The sequence below is a fragment of the Stegostoma tigrinum genome, unplaced genomic scaffold, assembly GCF_030684315.1.
Source record: "Stegostoma tigrinum isolate sSteTig4 unplaced genomic scaffold, sSteTig4.hap1 scaffold_50, whole genome shotgun sequence".
Classification (NCBI taxonomy): Eukaryota; Metazoa; Chordata; class Chondrichthyes; order Orectolobiformes; family Stegostomatidae; genus Stegostoma; species Stegostoma tigrinum.
The window spans coordinates 1,415,767-1,427,893 of record NW_026728430.1 but is presented as its reverse complement, the minus strand read 5'-3'; positions in this window follow the sequence as shown (position 1 = coordinate 1,427,893).

Genomic DNA, 12,127 nt, shown 5'->3' with positions numbered 1-12,127 from the left:
CCCCTCCGTTATTGATCCCTGTACTAAGGGGAAATGATTCTCCCTATCTAAGCTGTCAATGCCCTCTACAGCTTTGTTCACTTCAATTAGGTCCCCACCCAGCCTCTCTACTTTTTCTTCAAAACTCCATCACTCCGGCCCAGGCAACATCCTGCTGGATCTCTGCATTTGTGCAGTCACATCATCCTTTGGTGTTATTTATATAACTGATACTTAATGGTAAGGTCCTGGGGAACATTGCTGAACAAAGACTTTGGGGTGCAGGTTCAAAGAGTTCCTTTAAGGTGGAGCCAAAGTTAGATAGGAAGACTTTGGTATTCTTGCACTTATTGGTCAATGCATTAAGTATAGGTGTGTTGAAATGTCATATTGTGACTATATAGGATATTGGTTAGGCCACTTTTGAAATGTTGCTGTCAGTAAAGACACTTGAAGTGGTTCAGAAAAGATTTAAAAGGATTTCACTGAAGTTGGAGGGTTTGGGCTATAAGGAGAGGCTGAATATGCTGGGGCTATTTTCCCTGAAATGTTGGAGGCTGAGGGGTGGCCTTATAAATGTTTATAAAATCGTGAGACATGGATAAGGTGAGTAGCCAACGTCATTTTCCAAGGCTCGTAGTCCAAAACTGGAGCACGTAGCTTTAAGTTGATACCAGAAAGATGTAAAAGGAACCTAAGGGGCAATTTTTTTTTCATGTCAAGGGTAGTGCGTGTATGGAATGAGCTACAAGAGGAAGTGGTAGGGGCTGGTACAATTACAACATTTAAAAGGTATCTAGATGGGTGCACGAACAGGAAGAGTTTGCAGGGGTATGGGCCAAATGGTATGAAATGGGACCACATTAATTAGGATACCCGGTTAGCTTGGACGCATTGGACCAAAGATTCTGATTCCATGCTGTACAACTCTGTGACTCTAAGTTGGAGAGTGGTAGAGTTGCTTCTGAGACTAAGATCCTGAATTTAAAAAGAGGAAACTGTGATAGCATGGCACACAAACTGGCCATAATAAATTGGGGAGTTTTACTTAATGGGATAGAAGTGGAAAGGCAAGTGAAAATACTTAAAGAAAATATTGGGGAACTGCAACAGTTGTTCATTCCTTTCTGGCACAAAAATGAAATGAGAAATGTGGCCTAGCCATGACTAGGAGGGAAATTAAAAATGGTGATATAGAGTCTTAGGAAATAAGAACATGAAGTGCTGGTGTTGGACTAGGGTGGACAAGGTCAGAAATCACACAACACCAGCTTATTAGTCCAACAGGTTTATTTGAAAACACAAGCTTTCGGAGCCTCAGACCTTCTTCACGCACAGATCGCACTTTAGCCCTTGAGATGTTCTGCCATTCATGCTGATATTGCTGATCACCAACTCAGTACCTTCTCACTTTCAACACCCTTTGATCCCTTTGTCCCTCTGAACAATAATCTAAACCTTCTTTACAACGTTCAATATTTTGCCACAACCACTTTCTTTGGTATTTGAACTCCACAGATTCACTCCTCTCTGAATGAAGAAACCCCCTTCCCAGAATCAGTCTGGTATACCTTCATAGCACTGTGTCTACAAAGCCAGACTATCATTCCTTAGATCACGAGAACAATACTGCACAGAATACTCCAGGTGCGGTTGCACCAGTGTCTCAAACCCCAAATCAGACTCATTGATTTGATTTTTCAGTCAGCAGAAAGGAGTTAGGAATTTAATCCAGAGGGGAGAGGACGGAGAAAGGGAGAAAACTGGAAGCGGAGGACAGAAATGGGGAGGTTGGATGTGGATTTCAGTCGAAAGAGGAAGGAGGGTAGAGCCAGGAATTTACAGATTTGAGAAATAAGAGAGGAGAATAATGTTCCTCAGGATCTGGACTTGTCTGTTTTGAATTTCTATCCTGCAATGACAGTAAATGACTTGTGAGTTCCTTTTGCAGGACATTAGAAGAGAAGGATTTGCAGATATTAAACACAAACTGCATTACCTCACTCTTCTCTAAATTCAAGTCCATCTGCCATTTCTCCATCCAACTTTCCGATTGATGTACATCCTGCTGTGTCCTTTGACAACCTACCTCACTATCCTCACCTGCACCAATTTTCACAACATTAGCAAATCTATTAAACAGACAGCTTAGATTTTCATCCAAATCTTTGAAAAAATGACAAACCTTATGGAACACCACTGGTCACAGATCTCCAATCAAAAAACACCGTCCCCACCCACCCTCTGTCCTCTAACCCAATCCAATTTAGCAACTCACCATGGATTGATCTCATATGACATAATCTTCTGGGCCCAGCTACCATGAGGGAGCTTGTCGAATGCTTCAGTAGAGTACATGCAGACAACATCCACTGCACTGTCTTCATCGATCATCTTCACCACTTATTCAAAAAAAAACACAATCCAGTTTGTGAGAGGCAGGAAGCCAAGATGCATGTTATCCACATGAGCTTCAGCAAGGCCTTTGACAAGGTCCCTTGTGGCAGGCTGATACAGAAGTCTAAGTGACCCAGGTTACATCGTGAGTTGGGTACAGAACTGGCTTTGTCATAGAAGATGAAAAGTAGCTACAGATCTGTGACCAGTGCCTTTCAGTAGGAATCAGACCCCTGTTGTTAACAGATAATAAAATGTGAGGCTGGATGAACACAGCAGGCCCAGCAGCATCTCAGGAGCACAAAAGCTGACGTTTCTGGCCGAGACCCTTCATCAGAGAGGGGGATGGGGTGAGGGTTCTGGAATAAATAGGGAGAGAAGCGGAGGCGGACCGAAGATGGAGAGAAAAGAAGATAGGTGGAGAGGAGAGTATAGGTGGGGAGGTAGGGAGGGGATAGGTCAGTCCAGGGAAGACGGACAGGTCAAGGAGGTGGAATGAGGTTAGTAGGTAGGAGATGGAGGTGCGGCTTGGGGTGGGAGGAAGGGATGGGTGAGAGGAAGAACAGGTTCGGGAGGCAGAGACAGGTTGGACTGGTTTTGGGATGCAGTGGGTGGAGGGGAAGAGCTGGGCCGGTTGTGTGGTGCAGTGGAGGGAGGGAACGAACTGGGCTGGTTTTGGGATGCAGTGGGGGAAGGGGAGATTTTGAAACTGGTGAAGTCCACATTGATACCATTGGGCTGCGGGGTTCCCAAGCGGAATATGAGTTGCTGTTCCTGCAACCTTCGGGTGGCATCATTGTGGCACTGCAGGAGGCCCATGATGGACATGTCATCTATAGAATGGGAGGGGGAGTGGAAATGGTTTGCGACTGGGAGGTGCAGTTGTTTATTGCAAACCGAGCGGAGGTGTTCTGCAAAGCGGTCCCCAAGCCTCCGCTTGGTTTCCCCAATGTAGATGAAGCCACACCGGGTACAGTGGATGCAGTATACCACATTGGCAGATGTGCAGGTGAACCTCTGCTTAATGTGGAAAGTCATCTTGGGGCCTGGGATAGGGGTGAGGGAGGAGGTGTGGGGGCAAGTGTAGCATTTCCTGCGGTTGCAGGGGAAGGTGCCGGGTGTGGTGGGGTTGGAGGGCAGTGTGGAGCGAACAAGGGAGTCACGGAGAGAGTGGTCTCTCCGGAAAGGAGACAAGGTGGGGATGGAAAAATGTCTTGGGTGGTGGGGTCGGATTGTAGATGGTGGAAGTGTCGGAGGATGATGCATTGTATCCGGAGGTTGGTGGGGTGGTGTGTGAGAACGAGGGGGATGCTCTTTGGATGGTTGTGGCAGGGGCGGGGTGTGAGGGATGTGTTGCAGGAAATGCGGGAGACGCGGTCAAGGGCGTTCTCTACCACTGTGGGGGGAAAGTTGCGGTCCTTGAAGAACTTGGACATCTGGGATGTGCAGGAGTGGAATGCCTCATCGTGGGAGCAGATGCGGCGGAGGTGGAGGAATTGGGAATAGGTCATGGAATTTTTGCAGGAGGGTGGGTGGGAGCAGGTGTATTCTAGGTAGCTGTGGGAGTCGGTGGGCTTGAAATGGACATCAGTTACAAGCTGGTTGGCCTGAGATGGAGACTGAGAGGTCCAGGAAGGTGAGGGATGTGCTGGAGGTGGCCCAGGTGAACTGAAGGTTGGGGTAGAAGGTGTTGGTGAAGTGGATGAACTGTTCGAGCTCCTCTGGGGAGCAAGAGGCGGCGCCGATACAGTCATCAATGTAATGGAGGAAGAGGTGGGGTGTGGGGCCTGTGTAGGCCTGTTGTTAACATATTTATTATAAAAAAAATTTGGAGGAGAATGTAGGTGATCAAATTAGTAAGTATGTGAATGACAAAGATCATGGGAGCTGTGAGGTAGTGAGGAGGAATGCCAGAGGAGACAGCAGGACATAGATTGACTGGAGACTTGTGTGGAAAAAATGGCAGGTGGCATTTAATCCAAACAAATGTGAGGTGATGCATTTTGGAGGGTCTAGTGAAGGAGGGAAGTGTACAGTAAATGGCAGAATTCTGAGAAGCACGATCATAGAGCAGTATCTAGGTCTACAGTTTCACAGTTTCCTGAAAATGGCAACCCGAGTGGAGATGATGGTCAGGGCAAAGTGTATAAAAATTGGTCATGTTGCAGCTCGCTAGAACTTTAGTGAGGTTATATTTGCAATGTTGTGTACAATTCTGCTCGTCAAACCACCAAAGGGTACAGAAACAGGTTACCAGGATATCACCTTGTTTGGAGGATATTAGTTATGAGGAGATGTTGGATAAATTTGGTTTGTTTTCATTTGAATATCAGAGGCTGAGGGGCAACCCGGTAGAAATTTACAAAACTGGGAGAGACATGGGTAGTTGGAGTCGAGAGTAGAAATGACAGTTTGTGTAGGGGACATACGTTTAAAGTAATAGGGAAACATGTAAAGGAGGTGTGAAAGGTGAGTTTTTACACACAGAATAGTATGTGTCAAGAATGCATTGCCAGAGGAAGTGGGATAAACAGATACAATCACAATACTTAAAAGACATCTTGATGGATTCGTGAATTGGCAGGGAATAGAGAGATACAAACTGTGCAGGGGAAAGAAAGAGATTTCATGATTAGAAAATCGTGCGTTAATGGAGGCTTGTGGTTTAAAGGGACTGTTCCTGTTCTGTAGTATTATTTGAGACCTCAGTTTTTCAAATACAGACTGGAATATTGCTAGAGTAACAGGCAGTGACAGTAAGTTTTTCTGGATTGTATGCATGACAAGTTTCCAAAAACAGTGCATTCAGTTCAAAAAGAAAGAGCGCTCGTTTGATCATACTTCTTGGGAATGATGGGAGCCAAGTAGATCAAGTGTCAGCGGCGGATCATTCAGGAGACCATGATCACGTGTAGGAAGGTACAGAATAATATCAGATAATAACCAGCATTAGTTCAGAATAAGAAAGCTCAGTTGATGGAAAGTTGTCTTCAACAGAGCAAGGTCAAAGCTGGACAGCAATGACTGAGTGGAGGTTGACGGGACAAAGTACAATTAATAATTGCAATACTTTCAAAGAGAAGATGGTTCAATTACACTCAGAAAGGAAAGGAAGGGCAAACATTCACGGCTGCTTGTATGACAATTAGAATTTAAGAACAAAAAACAAGCACCTATGATAGGTGTCAAAGAGAAAAGTCCAAATTGACAGTCACGAGGAATACAGAAGGTTCAGAAGTTGGGGCAAGCAGATGAAAAAGCACACAAGGAAGGGAGAGAATTAGGAGAGAAAATGTTGGCAGCCAGTTGAGAGGGGCTCATAACACATTGGTTTGTCTCCTACATAGTTATAGCCAGAGGAACATGCAGGTTCTGGGTTCAGACAGGGGCAAACTTTAGGAGTCCCTTGGAATCATTGGAAGCAGCAGAGGCAGTGGATCAATTGTCACCATGAGTCAGACAATGAAGCTCTTTGAGCTCCTCACTGTTGTTGTTGTAGGTGAGGATGGAGAATACATGGGGGAGGGGGAAGAGATGTTCAATGAGAACAAACTTTTATTAGACATATCATTAAAAATAAACATACTGCAGGTCACACAGAAAGCTGTTTGATTTGACTCTAATGCTAAATATAACGACTGAGAACTGGAGTTATTCAAACCAATGGAAACAGATTCCATTGAAACGGTTCAGTACTGACTGTGATTGAAAGCAAAATACAAACATCCAACAGCTACCGACAAACTCACTTCCGTGTCAGCAAATGAGATAAATGAGTGAATCCCTTCCCACCCTCAGAGCAGACGAATGGCCTCTCTCCAGTGCGAACTCACTGGTGTAAATGGAGTTTAGTTGATCATCTGAACACATGGCTACAAAAAACACACAAATGGTCTCTCAGCAGTGTGAACATATTGATGATTCATCAGAACATTTAAAGCACTTCCCACAGTTTGGACATTTAAAAAGGTCTCTCATCAGTGTGAACAGCTTGTGTGCCAGGACTGTAGTTAATCAAGTGAATCCCTCCCCACAATCAAGGCTTGCATTGTGTCAGTCCTGGTAGTTAATTAAAACTGGTGTCCACACACACACAATACGTGTATGGTTTCACACTGTGAATAATGCTTTCTCCTTCCATGTTCAAAATCTGATAATGTTCTGTTTACAATAAACTGAGGGGCCCATAAAACGCTGGGATTATGCCTGGTGTCAGTTTCCCTTTGAATACTCTGTGAAATAAATTTAAAACAGAACAATGCAACGAAGAGAGAGTCCACACAAACACCAGGCTGCCTATGAAATCAGCTGGTAATAAATCTGGTAGTTTGATTAGATTGGATTCCCTACAGTGTGGAAACAGTCCCTTCAGCCCAACAAGTCCACACTGCCCCTTGAAGCATCCCACCCAGACCCATCCCCCTATATCCCACACAGCCCTGAACACCATGGGCAATTTAGCATGGCTAATCCACTAATCCACCTAGGCTGCACATCTTTGTGGGAGGAAACCAGAGCACCTGGAGGAAACCCACACAGACACAGGGAGAACGTGAAAACTCCGCATATACAGTTGCCCGAGGCGAGAATCGAACCCGGGTCCCTGGTGCTGTGAGGCTGCAAAGCTAACCACTGAGCCACCGTGCCACCCCATAGGATTAATGATGTACTGTAAAAAAGAAGTGACCACAAAAGCCAGTGATTCATTAATGTCGATCAGGGAACAGAACCTACCACCTGGTCTGGGCTTACACAAGACTCTGGCCTCCTAGTGAGTGGTCAGACAAAGAAAGAATGTGGAGAAAGAGGTGAAACACAGGTATTGAATAAATCCACATCTCAATCAGGACTTTGACATCATGTCACAAACCCTTAATCTTCACTGTTGTGAATGTCCAGTGTGGAAGATCTATATGGAACACCATCACGGTGACGACCCCCTCCAAGTCACACATCATCCTGACTTGTCTGAATCCGGTGCAGGATGAACTGAAATTTCCTCCAATTACCCAGCGAGACAGCTTCTACACTGATTGCAACCTTCTGTCCAGTAACTGTGTGAAGCTGAACCAGACTGTTCACAACTCTGATGAAATACTTCACACTAAGATGAGCTTTCAACCACATCATCACCAAACCAACTGTTTCCATCTCAGTAACATCACCTGACTCCATCCACGTCTCAGCTCATCTGCTGCTGAAACCCTATCCATTCTTTGTTACCTCTAGATTTAACTGCCCTGACACTGACCGGTCCCCCATACTCAAGTGTCCCATAATGTTGGAGTGATTAAAATCTCTGCTCTCTCAGTTGTAGTGTTATTGGCCCAAAGTGTATCACAGGTGCTGAAAAATAAGTCAGCAGATCTGTTAAAAGACTATCCAATTTAGCATCGTGATAGTACCATGCAGCGTGAGAAGTTTTTCTCAAAGTGAGAATGGGACCTACTTTCCACAGGACTATGCAGTGGTTACTCTCACCGAATGCTGTTCTGGATAAATACTGAGGATGAGGTAATGTAGGTTTTCCCCTCCCTCTCTCTGTTCTTCCTCATCCCTGCTGTACCTATTTTGTTTCTATGTCTCCTGTACACTCAAACATGTCTGTGTAGCTGCTTGAAAAATAACTTTAATAGAACTTCAAGTCTATCTTTATTTTTTCTTCACGCAGCAAATTATGTGTATTGTCTCCTCTTTTCTTACACACAGCAAAATCCTGCGGAGAAGAAAATGCCACTTGCTCATGGGACATTCGCAGCAGTGAGATTCAAACCCACATCAATGAAAAGACTGGAGTCTTAATTCAGCACCTTAGACTGTTCAGCCACAGTAACTGACAAGTCATGGTCATCCTTATTGTCTTCGATGATAATGTCGCGACACCAAATTTTAGTCATGGAGCAGGAGAGGCCTCGAGACTGCATTACCATTTCTCAAATCTCTAATGGGTTCGCAACCTCAACACCAATTTTGCCTCAAATCCCTGCAAAGTCTCCAATTTCTCTCAGGTCACCTATCAAGCTTTTCTCTTCAAGAAAAGAACTTTTTGCTGTTTAACAGAAAGTGCTATAGAAACAAAGTAGGTCTGGCAATGTCTAAGACAAATGAAATCATGTTAGTTTCAAGATCTTAGAACTATTTCTCTCTCTCTCTCTCTCTCTCTCTCTCTCTCTGCAGGAATGGCTTCACTACATCCCACACAGTTGTTACAATTTTTAACAATTATGTAGCAATTAAAGCTAAAATTCTATTTTCTTTCTTTATCATTTGCAGCACCAGCAAAGGACTTTAGACCCATTTTTGTCCTTTTCCATACCCATCCTGAATCAAAAAGAGCTATAATAACTAACTGAGAGACCTGCTGCATTTATCCAGCACTTTTTTTTGGACAATTTGTGTTTCTAAATTAATTCCCTCAATGTGTCAAATGCCTTAAATACTTGCTGACAATGTCTAGGTGTCTGTCGTTTGAACATTGCACTGTGAAGACTTCAAATCATCCATTTTATAAGAAGCAAGCACACAGTAACTGAACTCTACACTTAAAAATGCAAAAACATATTTCCTTCCTAATCTTTAAGCCTGTTTATTTCTTTGTACCGCTTAGCAGTAAGTCATGCAACTGCACCAGAAACCTCTGATCCTTAGAATTTTTTTAACCAGTGTCTGAACATGTAGTCCATAACATGAGAATTGGCAAAAGTTGTTGACACACAGAACAAAGAAAATGTTGTGAGAGACTCAGAAAATAAAGGAACATTTCTTATACTGTAGCTGAAAAGAATTGGTTTATTGAAACAGATTTATTCACCATTTGACCGAGTGACTGGCGTCATACAGGCTGCTTAAAGAGGAGGGAAACAACATCACGAAATTAATTTTGAATGTTAAATCATGGAGCAAGTACTGAAAATGGATTGCAATGTCAATGAGAAGAATACATTGGAACCTTAGGATTTTCTAAAGCAATTACCTTTTACTTCCTTGGACTGCAGTGGCATCAGTGAAAAACCCATTCGTCACCTTATGACTGTGGGAGGCCAAGTTAGCTCAGTTGTCAGAACATACGCTGCTTAAGTGCAGGGTTATGAGTACAAGTCCAACACTGGGCACCACCTGTTTAATTATTTAGTATTTCCTCTCTGCAAATTCCCTTCCTCCAGCTATTCGTGACAGGCTAACCCTTTCATCCCATGAATCAGCTTAGTGAATCTTTTTTGCACTGCATTCAACGCCAGCATATCCTTCTTAAATACAAGCACCAAAACTGTAAATAATATACCAGTACGGCTTCACCAACATCCAATACAGTTGTTACAAGATGTCCCGATCCTCAAACACCAATAATTCGCAATTAAGGCCAAAATTCCATTTACTTTCTTCATCACTTCAGCATCAGTTTAGGACTTAAGGCCCATCCTTTTCCTTTTCTTACAATCCTGAATCGAAAAGTTATAATAACTGCCTGCAAAATGCAATCCCACTGAAACTTCAACCACTTGCTCAACTTTGTAACCTAAAGTCAAGTCCAGGACCTTCCCCTTCCTTGTTGGGACTTCTCCTTAGTGGCTGAAGAAGTGCTGTCCTGGATGTATTTTAAAAATTCTGATAAATCTTTCCCACTGTGATGACTCCATTAATGCTGAGGAAATTGAAAGCTCCTGCTACCACAATCCTGCTACTTTTACACTTTCTCAAAATTTGCCTCCTTATTTATTTGTGGAGTTTTCAAAGATGCCAGCCCTCCTTATTGCTGTAATTGATTCCCTAAACAAAATAACAATATCCCCTCCTCCTTTACCACCTCCACTGCCTTGCATGAAGGCCCTGTAACCTGGAATACTGAGCTGCTAACCATGTCCAATTGACAGCAATGTCTTTATGGCCCCATTAATTTGTATCCTCAAATCATCTGCCTTATTCATCTGAACACCATTCACCCTTAACAAACTCCCTTGTACCTTAAACTGGCCTGTGACAAGGCCTTCCAGACTCTCGTTTCTTCTCTTTTTGGCCCTTATTATTATTTTGAACATTCTCCCTGGATTTCAGCCCACTGCTCAGGGATTTACAAGGCCCTCAACAGTACTGGAAACGCACCCCCACCCCCCACAAGGATGCAGGTCCCATTCTGGTTTAGGTGTAACTGCTGTGTGTAATTCTAGTCTTCTTGCTAAAGGAAGGGTGTTGTAAAACTTGAAAGGTTCGGAAAAGAATTGTAATGGTTATTACTGTAATAATGTACCATTAGTACACTAAGTTTCAAGCATTATGGGATGACCCTGTTCCCATTTGCTCACATGAAATGTACTGACTGTCATTGAGTGAAAAATAAAAACCACCGGTTCCTTACACTTGGGAGGTGAGGATGGAAGAGTTAGGGGAGATGGAGAGCCTTTCAAAATAAACTAGTCTGCTTTTGAGATGAAGACGCAATGCACAGTAGTTTTAATAAAAGGTTGACTTGTATTGTTTTTTTCTCCCAACTAGGTAACCAGACACGTGGTGTTTTCAAACATCATGAGAAACATGCCCAGATAACATGACGTGGACACAGATAATAGGAGCAACATAAAAAATTCCTACAGATTCTTGGGAACTCATTGGTGGTTATCCACAGTGGCTCAGCGGTTAGCACTGCTGGCTCACAATGCTAGGGACCCAGATTTGATTCCACCCTTGGGCAAATGAGTGTGTGGAGTTGGCATGTTCTCCCTGTGGCTACGTGGGTTTCCTCTGGGTGCTCTGGTTTCCTCCCATGTGTTGGTTAGGTGGATTGGCCAAACTAAATTGCCCAGAGTGTTCAGGGATGTGTAGATTAGGTGGGCTACGGGGAGATGTGTCTGGGTGGCATGCTCTGAGGTTTTCTGTGGAATTCTTGGGCCAAAGGGCCTGTTTCCCTACTGTAGGAATACTCTGAATTCTATGAAAACCAGTCCTAATGATCTAGGAAATCCCTTTTCACACAGTGTGCAGGTGGATTGTCTTTACCCAGTGTGAAGGTGTTGATATACAGCAATAAAACATCATCATTTTCAAAACCTACCCTACAGTTACATAATTGTTATTAAAATTAACGCAAAAGGACTAATAAATTAAACACCATTTATCTCAATGCCAGAGGCCTAACAGCTAAGGCAGATGAACTCAGGGCAAGGTTGGAAACATGGAACTGGGTTATCATTGCAATTACAGAGACAAGGCTCAAGGATGGACAGTGATGCCAGCTTAATGTTCTAAGATTATAGATCCGATAGAAAGGATAGAAAGTCAAAGCGGGAGGGGAAGCAAAGCAAGAATGTGCTTTGTGAAAAGTGGCATTTTTGAACAAGGATAACATTATGGCTTCACTTAGGAGGGATATATCTGAGAACACATCCAGGGAAGTTATTTGGGTGGAACTGAGAAATAAGAAAGAGATGATCACCTTATTGGGATTATACTATAGGCCTCCCAATAGTCAGCAGGAATCTGACAAACAATTTTGAAAGAAGATCTCGGTTATCTGTAAGAATAACAGGGTGGTTATGGAAGGGATTTTAACTTTCCAAACACAGACTGGGAATTCCATGGTGTAAAATGCTTGAATGGAGAGGAATTTGCTGAGAGCGAGTGTCCAGGAAAACGTTCTGATTCAGTATGTGATGTACCGACTAGAGAAAGTGCAAATCTTGACCGGCTCTTGACAAATAAAGCAGGACAGGTGACTAGGGTATCAGCGGGGGAGGACTTTCGGGCCAGTGACCATAAT